Raw genomic sequence first — 9,666 nt, forward strand, 5'->3', positions numbered from 1 at the left:
TGCGAGGCTTGGGGCGTGCTGAAGGGGAGGTTTGGAGGCACGCATTGCCCTTAAGGCGGGACGCATATCAAAACCCCATTTTGGACTAGGGACAGGACACCAATACCGTCCATTAGGGAACAGGCAGCCTCCACAATATATTTAACCATCAAAGTTGTGGCGGGTGAGATTCTGAGGGTGCTACGTTCACCCTAACGTGACAGTGGGTGGCGCTAGGGAGTTTCACGGCCGCCCTTAGCGCCCGCTCCCTCACAGTAGACTTCTAAGTACTACTGTGATACCAAAAATAATAATGCAAGCAATTGATTGCCTTGAGCAATCTGCCTTCCTGTCTTGGTATTTTAGAGCCCCCTATTGGCTTGATCCCCAGTAGTTGTATTGTGGTAAGAAACTATGTAAATAATATTTGGCATCAACTCTATTTTTAAAAAAAGGATAATTACATAGTGTCATAATCTAATTTGAACTTCTCACTATTCCATTGACTGTTCTACAGTTCCATGTTAGCGTCTAACTAAAGCTAGAGATGAAATGTTTTGTATTAATTCTAACTTTCCCTTAAATTGTCTTATTTCATGGTATCTAGCATATTAATCCGCCTCAACTCTTTTTGTTGGGCTGCTTGTCTTGTTCATAGTTCATCTTCATAAGGAATGAAATTGCTTTATTAACTTCATGGTTCTCACACTGGCTTAAAGCATCAAGTAAGTACAAAGACATTTTTCCTTCAGGCATCATGGACAATATATTTGGGATCAGAGGTCATCAGAATCTTCCAGTTTGTCAAAATCAAAACATCTCATGGCGATGGTTTAATTTTACCAGAGTTCTAAGTCTGGATCGCTGTTTCAGGGCAGCCTGTTATATGGGATGGCCTGTGGCTTTAGGCTCCCTGGTTTTCCAGAGTTCATGGCTCTGGAGTGGCTTGCTTGGAGGACTGCCCTACAATTGAGTCTCCATTCCCTTGCACAGAGAACTTTTGAAAATATTGTTTTTTCCTAACTGGAATAAAAATCAAATGTCACCATTTTCTGCAAAATGGAGTCATATTTTCCTGCCTACCTGTAGATAAGACATTCAGAAACAACTTTACAGTGGCCCAACTGCTAAGAACAGGCCAACATTGAGCCCTTTTGATAATCACAGATTGATATAAAAAGGTACCTAACATAATGTCAGCTACAAAAATGGTGAATGAATTATTATTAGGTTTTACAAGCACTTCTGGAGAGCTCCCTTGTGGTGCTATGTATTTCAGAGATGTAAATATTGGTGCCTCAGTGCAAACTATCTCCTGTAACCCCTAATGCTTCTCCATATACACATTTAGAAGGCAAGTACAACACAGATCTTATCTTTCCTTCAATATCAAGCTATTGTGTCAGATGGTATACTGATGTAGCACAGGGCTTGAGGGGAAATGGAATATAACCAGGTGAACCGGTGACATGGTAGGCCCCCATCCTGCACTCCTGTCAATGTTTGGCAACTGTTGTTGGCAAGAACACGAACACACGCACACACTCCCCTCTTACATCACTGCAGACACAAGTATCTTACAAGAGAGCTGTTTTTGCCATTGTCAGTGGAAGGTTCCAGCCTATAGCACAAGTATGTGCTGGGCCTGAGGGGAAAGGAAATTCACTCTTTCTGACACAATTTAAATTAATCCCTGCCACTGCTTCTGGGACTAATGGAACTTTCCGAGGGCTAATCTAATTTCTTACATTTTCTAACTAATGCTAGGGTTGCTTTTTCATCATTTTATACTCACTGATTCTGCTAATTCAAAATTGTTTGTTCAACAGAAAGTAAACTACCCCTGAGCTATCATTCTTCCCCACTTGCTCATAAAGAAAAACTTTTAAAGGAAGAAGATAAATAGCATGTCAAATATGGTTTGGAGGGGCTGTATCTGAGTAATTCCTGGTTCCTCTCTCTATCTCCAGCTGTTCTGTCCCACTGGAACTTTGGTGGCTGTGCACTAGCTCAGCCAACTGGCTATATTTGTTTGATCAGTTCAATACTTCTAAAACACTTTTCTGATGTAATAATCTCTGACTAGTCCAGGGATTAACACTTGCACCCACATGTATTTGGCAAGATTGGGTGATAATGATCTGTCCAACCATCTACAAACAACTTAATACCTGTACCCAGAAGATCCCTTAGAAAGGCAATGCCAAAGAATAAATAATATAGTCAAGAAAAAAATAGGCTCCAGTTCAGCAAACCAGTGAAGCATGTGCTAAAGTCCTACAAAAAGCATGGCAAAAATGTATCTATTCTATAGCCTGCATGGCACAGAGGAAAGAAAGCTATACCAAGTCACTGCAGATCTAGCCTCCAAAGGCACCTATATACATGCTGGACATCTGCTCCGACCTCTGCTCAAGCAGACTTGATTAATCAACTGTGCTAATTAATTGATTAATTGAGTCTGCTACAGCCATGCTCCAGCAGCCTCCACATCACGTATATTCAACATCTCCACACTTCAAAATCATGGTGGAGCCCTAACTAAAGCTCATCAAATGACCCCTGCCACCATTTGAAGTGCAGGATGCTAAATACATGTGATACTGCAGGTGCTTTAATTAGATCTGATTAAAGCTCCTCCCTGCCCCCAGGAGGACATGTGTAAGGACACTTTATTATAGTTATTATGATTGATTTATGTTATATAGTCACCTAAAAACCTCAACTGGACCAGAGCCCTATATAATAAGTATGTAATAGTCCCTGCCCTGAAGAGCTTTCAGTCCAACCAAAATTAATTGGGGCTTCCCATTTTCTGTAATGTTAGAGCTGGTTAAAATTTTTCCATGGAAACTCTTCTGTAATCTTCTATTTCTTTTTTCTATAAGATTATTGATTAAATAGTTCCACTCGTCCTTGTAAAAAAAAAAAAAAAAAGTGTCTACTTTCCATGGAAAATTTCAGCTCTTTGTCACGACTATGACAAGCCACAATACCGTGACTCTGAAATGCAAGTATGGTTCACCTGGGACATAATGTTAGCATAGCAAGCTTCATACTTCTATTCTCTCTGGGCTGAAATTCTCACCTAGATGCCTTCTCACCTGGTACATGTGGTCAGGCAACTGCTATGAGGCTCACCCTCCCTTTCCCCAAGGGGGAAGGCTGTAGTACATCTTGGAACATGTATTTCTACAGAGACGAGTCTAGGATATAGAGGGAAGTGGGAGGATGAGGCAAATCCTATGAGGCACAAGTGGCATCTCTAGGTTAGGGTCCCAGAGCAAGTCAGTGTAGCTTCTGGATGAGTTTCTGTTCTGTATGAAGGAATCAACACTCATGGAAGAGGTGATTATATTTTATTAGACCAACAAATCCAATGATTAAAGACTTTGAGGTGGATTTGATAGACCAGTTCAGGAGACATGGAGATTACACGTAGTCTACGACTATGAAATAATATGTCAGTTTATAAACTTTCAGCATGAAGGGCAAAATTCTCCTCTAAAAGCCCTAAAGAGGATGTCATTGACTGTAATATTCTGCACTTCTTATAAGCAGGGAATTCCCACTGACAGCAGTTGAAGAGTGCATATGCAGGGAAAGCAAAATATCAGAGCCAAGATTTGCTGCAAAGAAAGATGTGCCAAAAATTTAGAATTTTTTCCCTGTGAGGATGAAGTATCCATTGGATAAGAGAACTGAATGGGACAATTATGCCAAATTTAAATAATTGAAAAATAAACAAACATTTAAGGGAAAAAGAGGCTTTCCCCTTAAAATACAAACTTACATAAAATATGTTGTTCTCTGCCTAGCAGCTAAAAGGAAAAAAGTTGTTTTTTTTTTTAATGTAGATGATTAAATTCAAAGCTTAATTTTTGAAGGAGCACTTGATATAGAACCACTTTGCTTGGAAAAGTCTGCATTTCATTAGAACAAAATATATTCTCTTCCACAACTAGTTTATGGATCAATTACAGTATATCTAACCCAGCAAATAGATGTATGATTTATAGCTCTCTCTGTGTGTTTGTGCTTATGCATTCACATGCTGTACATGCATTTTCCATTATTATGATTAATAATTTGTTTATAGAATCAACAGTACGCTGGAAGCTCTCTAGATGAGGTACTTGCCCCAAACAGTTTACAGTCTAACTGATATAACTGACCTGACCCTTGAGGCTGGCCATAGCACCCCCTAGTGGCCCCACTTACCCTGCTTGCACCACCTGGCCTTTCAGGGTGTCCTCCTGCTGCCTCACCTGCCACTTGCTGGTGGTGAAATTATACCATTGGTAAAACTACCTTCAGAAGCCAATGGCAACTGTGGGATCCTTCACCCAGTCTTGCTCATTTACCAGGCCCAGTTTCCTTTCCTAAGTAGGATTCTCTTTATTCTCTTGCACCTGCCTGAAAGTGATTCACTTGCTTCCGGGCCTCAACTCCTCCAAACACCGCGTCTCTCTCTCTCTCTCTGTGGGGTTCCAACTTCTCTACACACAGTCTCTCTGGCACTGAGCCCTATTGGCCCAAACCATGGTCCTGCAGACCTTACTGGAAATAAACTTGGCCTCCCAGCCTCCACCATAGCCACATCCACACCTCACAGGTATCACTCTACTTTCTTTCACTAGGCCTCCTTGGCCCTGCCCCCTCATATGTAACCCTAGTCCACCACAGCCGGTGGAGGCGGTGTTGATGGCAAGGGTGTAGCAGTGGTGAGTAGGGACCGCCTACAAGCAACCACAGTGACATCGGCAGTGATGTGGTGACATCATCAGCAAGGGCAGGATGAGCAGGGACCGCCCACAGGCGGCTGCATCAGTGTCAGCGGGGGCAAGGCAAACAGTGGGTGGTGAGTGGGGACTGCCTGTGCCCATGTTGGCAATGGGGGGGGCGACCGCCCACAGAAGCCAGCAACAACTACAGCAATGGCCAATCTCAGGGGGGCACATGCCCCCCCTGTGTCCCCCATACACATTGCCTGTGCCCCAGGGGGTGGATCCACCACTGCATGACTCCCTTTTCTGTCTGCCAGCACACATTTGCTCTCTTCTACACCCCCTCCCACCCCCTTTGGGCAGGAAAAAACCTCCTCCCTTTAAGGAGCCCTCTGAGGCAGTAGGAGGCGGGGATTTTTTGTGCTCACTGATGAATCGCTTTTGTTTGCCAGCCTCTTACCAGTACTCAAGCCTTCCAAGATGTCTCTGCTGAGGCATGTTTTCATTTGCCCTTCATCTGGTGTTCTCAGAGGGACAAAACTCACTGCTCCCTATGGTGCCTTAGAAGGGACAAACCTCTGCTGCTGCAAGCCACGCTGTGTCAGGCATGGAGCACTCTTCTTCAAGGTACATGCACTTTAATGCTTGTTACACTTACATTTTTCTTTTTGACTCTGTCCTCTCTGGTACTGAGGCCCTTTTCCCTGTCTGATTACAGCCCCTTGGGTTCTTATGTTTTGCCAACATGCTTACTCACTGCCTGTGCACATGTTGGCAATGGGGGGGGCAACCACCCACAGAAGCCAGCAACAACTACAGCAATAGCCAGACCTTTGTAGGGCTGCTTAAGTTTACAGTCCACTCGGTTTCTCCTCATACAACCCCCTTGGGCTTCTGACTCTTCCAGGACTCTGTCTTGACTTTTACCTTTGTAGCACTGAGTGCCTCCCAGGCCTCTAGTCCACCCCTATAGCCACAAACCAATCTTCTTGTCTGGCAGCCTGGGTTCCCAAGAGCCCTTCTCCTTCCCAGGGTTAGGGCCAAACTCCTGCTCTGGCTCAGGAGCCTAGGTTTATACTTCCCTGAGCCCCACTCCTCCTGGTCATCTGCCTCTGACCAGCTATAGGGGTTTTCCCTTTTGCTTAATGAGCAGACAGAAGATGGCGTGCCTTTTGGAAGGTGGGATGTAGAGGAGGAGGGACTTTAGCTATCAATTAGATCCATTGTTAAAAGGAGGGGAAACTGGGACCAAAAGCTTGCAGGCAAATGTGGAAGAAACTGTTAGAAATGGAATATTGTTAGAAATGCGCAGCTTGCATCTTGCACCTGATAAGAAAGAAATACTGCCCAAGGCTCTTTTCTCCCCCTCACCCGCCTTAGTCTTTCTCATGCCTTAGTCTTTCTCATGCTGATTACAGAAGCTGGAATTCAATTGACTGTGGCCTTGGGGTATGAACTTTTGGCGAACTGTTGTAGTTTCTGGGCATGCTTAATGAACTGTTGCATATTCATCTCTCCGCCGTGCATACTTAAGTAGCTAATTATACTATACATGCGATGTATGTAATGATGTAACTACATGTATGCTTGTATGAAACGGAAGTAGCTGTAAGAGTTCCGGTGTCTGCACACGTGCTCAGGAGAGGGAAGATAAATTCCGCTTGCAAACACAATTAGCTTGTCAGAAGCTGATTTGGGCATCAATGCCCCACTCTGACCTTGTTTGCAAACAAATACATCCTTTTGTACCGGCTGATGACTGTGTGTCTGTGATCTTTGCGGGCCTCCAGAGAAACGAACCACTTTTGTGCAACAAAACCATGCTGGAAGTGAAGGAGAGAAGCCTTACAGGTGAAGCTGGATGAGGATACAAAAATTCTTGGAATGATCTCAGTTGCTTGCTAAGCTCTGTTCTTTTGCAAAACATGCATGTTCACATAGTCAAATCCAAGGTCATACACACATGCACATGCATGTATACACACCATCTAAGCATGGAAGTTGCATTTTTTGGATAGGAGTAGTATTCTAGAAAACAGTAATTCTGGAAAGGACGTAAGTGTCCTTTGGTGTTAACCGGCTGACCACGCTTTGACAAAGAGAACTAATGCCACTTGTAGATGTATAAGGAAGGCACTATTTTAATATTTTAAGTTTTATTTATAAATATTTTATATATAATATAGTACATTTCAGTATTTGTGAGACCATGACAGAATACTGTGTCCATTACTGGTGTTTACGCTTCACAAAAATGAAAAAAAGCAAGAAAGAATAACTGAGGAAGAAGCTAAGAAAATGATTCAAGTTCAGGAAAACCTGCCTAGCAGAAAGAGAATTAAGTTCACTATGCCTACCTTATCCAGAAGAAAAATGTTGGTTGACTTGGTGGTAGTCTGCAGGTACCAAACACCCAGACAAATTTAGGATATTGTCACACGTTAACCTCAGAATGTGTTAGACTGCAGCAAATGTTAAAGCGACTTAGAAAGTTGTCTTAGCAGTTGCACATTAATGCTTACCAGAGTCTATATATACATATATTAATCTAAATATAGATATCAATCAATTAGGACTGTCAATTAATCGTAGATAACATGCATGATTAACATGTTAATCGGTGTTCATATTCATTTTTTTAATGCGTTAATCACACACGTTGTTTTGCAGCTTGCACCCAGGCTTTACTCCTCCACTGTTACCACCACCTCCAGGGTGCCCAGTGGGGCAGAAGTGGCAGTGCAGAGGACCACAGGGCAGCCCAGGCACAGGCTCTGGCCTACTGCAGCAGGGTGGGGTGGTGCACAGACTCAGACATAGATGAACAGCCACTGCTTGCACATGGCCAGGAACACAGCCCAGTGGCATGTACAGCTCCGCCCAGCAGGTAAGCCTCTGGGGGAGAAGGGGTGTGGGAGAGGGAAGGGGTGTGGGGCATATCGAGGCCCCCACAGTGAGGGAGGGAGTGGGGCAGGGGTGAATGGGGCCCCAGAGCTGAGACAGGTCATGAGACAGAGCTGTGGGCAGCTTGTCCAGGGGTGTGGGGAAAGCATGGCTCCCACCACTTAGTGCATCCCTGGGGGAGGCACAGAAGGCAACATGCCCCCTGGATTTGTGTGGGGTGGAGGTGGGCTGTAGGCTGCGAGCTGGGACTCTCTGCACCTGCTGCCTTTGCCTTGGGAGCTGCGCGCTGGCTGCACTATGCATCTCCTGCCCACCTCGTGGTGTGAGGCACAGCATAGCATTGTGCAGCTCCCAGGGCAATGGCAGGAGGGTGCAGAGGCCTAAGCCCACAGCCCACCTCCACCCAATGCACAAATCCAGGGGGCACATGCACCCCATCCCTCCTCCAGGGGTGCACACAGTGGCAGGAGCTGCGCCCCCCCCCGCCACACCTGGACAAGTCATCTGTGGCTCCATCCCACAGTTCACCCCAGCCCCAGGGCCCCATTCACCTCAAACCCTGCCTGGGCCCCTGCCTCAATCTGCACCCCCTCTGCCTCTTCCCCCCCACCTCCACACCCCTTCCTCTCCACAGTCTTACCTCCGGGGCAGTGTCTGTCTGTGTCTGCCCCTCATTTCCAAGCCACAGCCACACCCCCGCGCCTCCAGCCCCTATGCTATTTCTCATTCCTGACCCACAATACCCTGCATCCTGCCAGAGTGTGCAGGGACCCCCTCTCCCTGGGCTCCAAACCCCTCCTATAAATACCCACAGCCCCCCCACACCTTCATAAATTTCCACGCATACCCCACACCCCCCCAACCATACAAAGTACTTGCATAATTTTTCATAATTTGAGTTTTTCTGTGCATAATTTTGAGATTTTAGCTGTGCGATTAAAATCACAATTTATTGTGACTAATTTTTTTAATTGTGCAAGTACTTGCAATCAAATTTTTAATTGTTTGACAGCCCTACCATAAATATACTAGCGCCCGTTCAGTGTGGGGGCTGGATATTGGTGTTCCGACCTCCCACACTGCCAGAGTCTCCTGATTTTATTACCCCCGTGGAACAATCTGATGTTAGCTAAACCCGTGTTAGGTAATACATCTGGAGATACTCCTTGCCAGAAAAGGCCTAACTTTACTATACTGCAATGGCATTTAGCAGGTGCATCACTATTTGAATGCTTGGACATTAGCACTGTAAATGCAGTTAACATGTGCTAAGTATAACTTGTAACAATACCCTTAGATTGGAAATAAGGATACAGCATAGGTAATAAACTGTTAGGTCTCTGTAACTAGATAGGCAGTGGTTTATCCATAAGTTGAAGTCTTCAAGACTGACTGACTATCTGATTCAAAGAAACACAATAGCTTAAACAAAAGTTATGGCCTTAATGCTGAAATTGATGGGTGAAATTGTGTTATTCAGGAGCTTAGGGCATATGATCAAAATGGTCTTTTCTGGCCTTAAACTCTTATCAGTTCTTGAAATATAACTAGAGAAGTAAGATGCCAAATAATGCAAAGCATGGAAAGCAAGTACTAGAAATGTAACTTGGATGAGGCAGCTGGAAATTAGTGAAGACACATGCCAATGAGATGGGCAAAGCAAGGGATTTTTTGATTGCAGCAGATTGTGACAGATTGTAGGAGACAGGGTGAGAATCTAGAAAGTCCAGAGACTTTCTATAATTAAGGCAAAGACTTTATCAGGGGCTGTAAAATGGCTTTTGCAGTAGAGTCAGAGATGTATGGACAGGGCTTTAAAGAGAAAACTACATCCTCCATATGGGAAAGAACCAGGGGTCAGCAACCTTCTGTTGGTATGGACTGCCTTTTGCAACCCAGCCCTATTTACAGGCCACAAGTCTCTGCTTTCTGGAGTGGCCATGTGCCTGCATTTACCCTCACTGCTGATCCCCAAACCCCATGCAGCGAGTGTAAGCGAAGTTGCAGTGGGGCAACAGACTCTACAGCAGACGCAAACGCTGTGGAGGAGATGGAC

At 44.8% G+C, this 9,666-nt stretch overlaps 1 long non-coding RNA gene across 1 annotated transcript in view; it reads right to left on the reverse strand.

Moving 5' to 3' along the window:
• The window catches only part of LOC109322590, a 26,442-nt gene extending 17,273 nt beyond the window's left edge, over window positions 1-9,169 (reverse strand). The window contains exons 1-4 of the long non-coding RNA XR_002104420.1: window positions 9,159-9,169; window positions 8,243-8,245; window positions 5,562-5,567; window positions 3,418-3,422 (exon numbers count right to left, since the gene is read on the reverse strand). This is a non-coding gene — a long non-coding RNA (uncharacterized LOC109322590). The remainder of the gene's footprint in view (window positions 1-3,417; window positions 3,423-5,561; window positions 5,568-8,242; window positions 8,246-9,158) is intronic.
• Between the last annotated feature and the right edge of the window lie 497 nt (window positions 9,170-9,666).

Source organism: Crocodylus porosus, unplaced genomic scaffold (assembly GCF_001723895.1).
Source record: "Crocodylus porosus isolate Cpor-Errol unplaced genomic scaffold, CroPor_comp1, whole genome shotgun sequence".
Taxonomy (NCBI): domain Eukaryota; kingdom Metazoa; phylum Chordata; order Crocodylia; family Crocodylidae; genus Crocodylus; species Crocodylus porosus.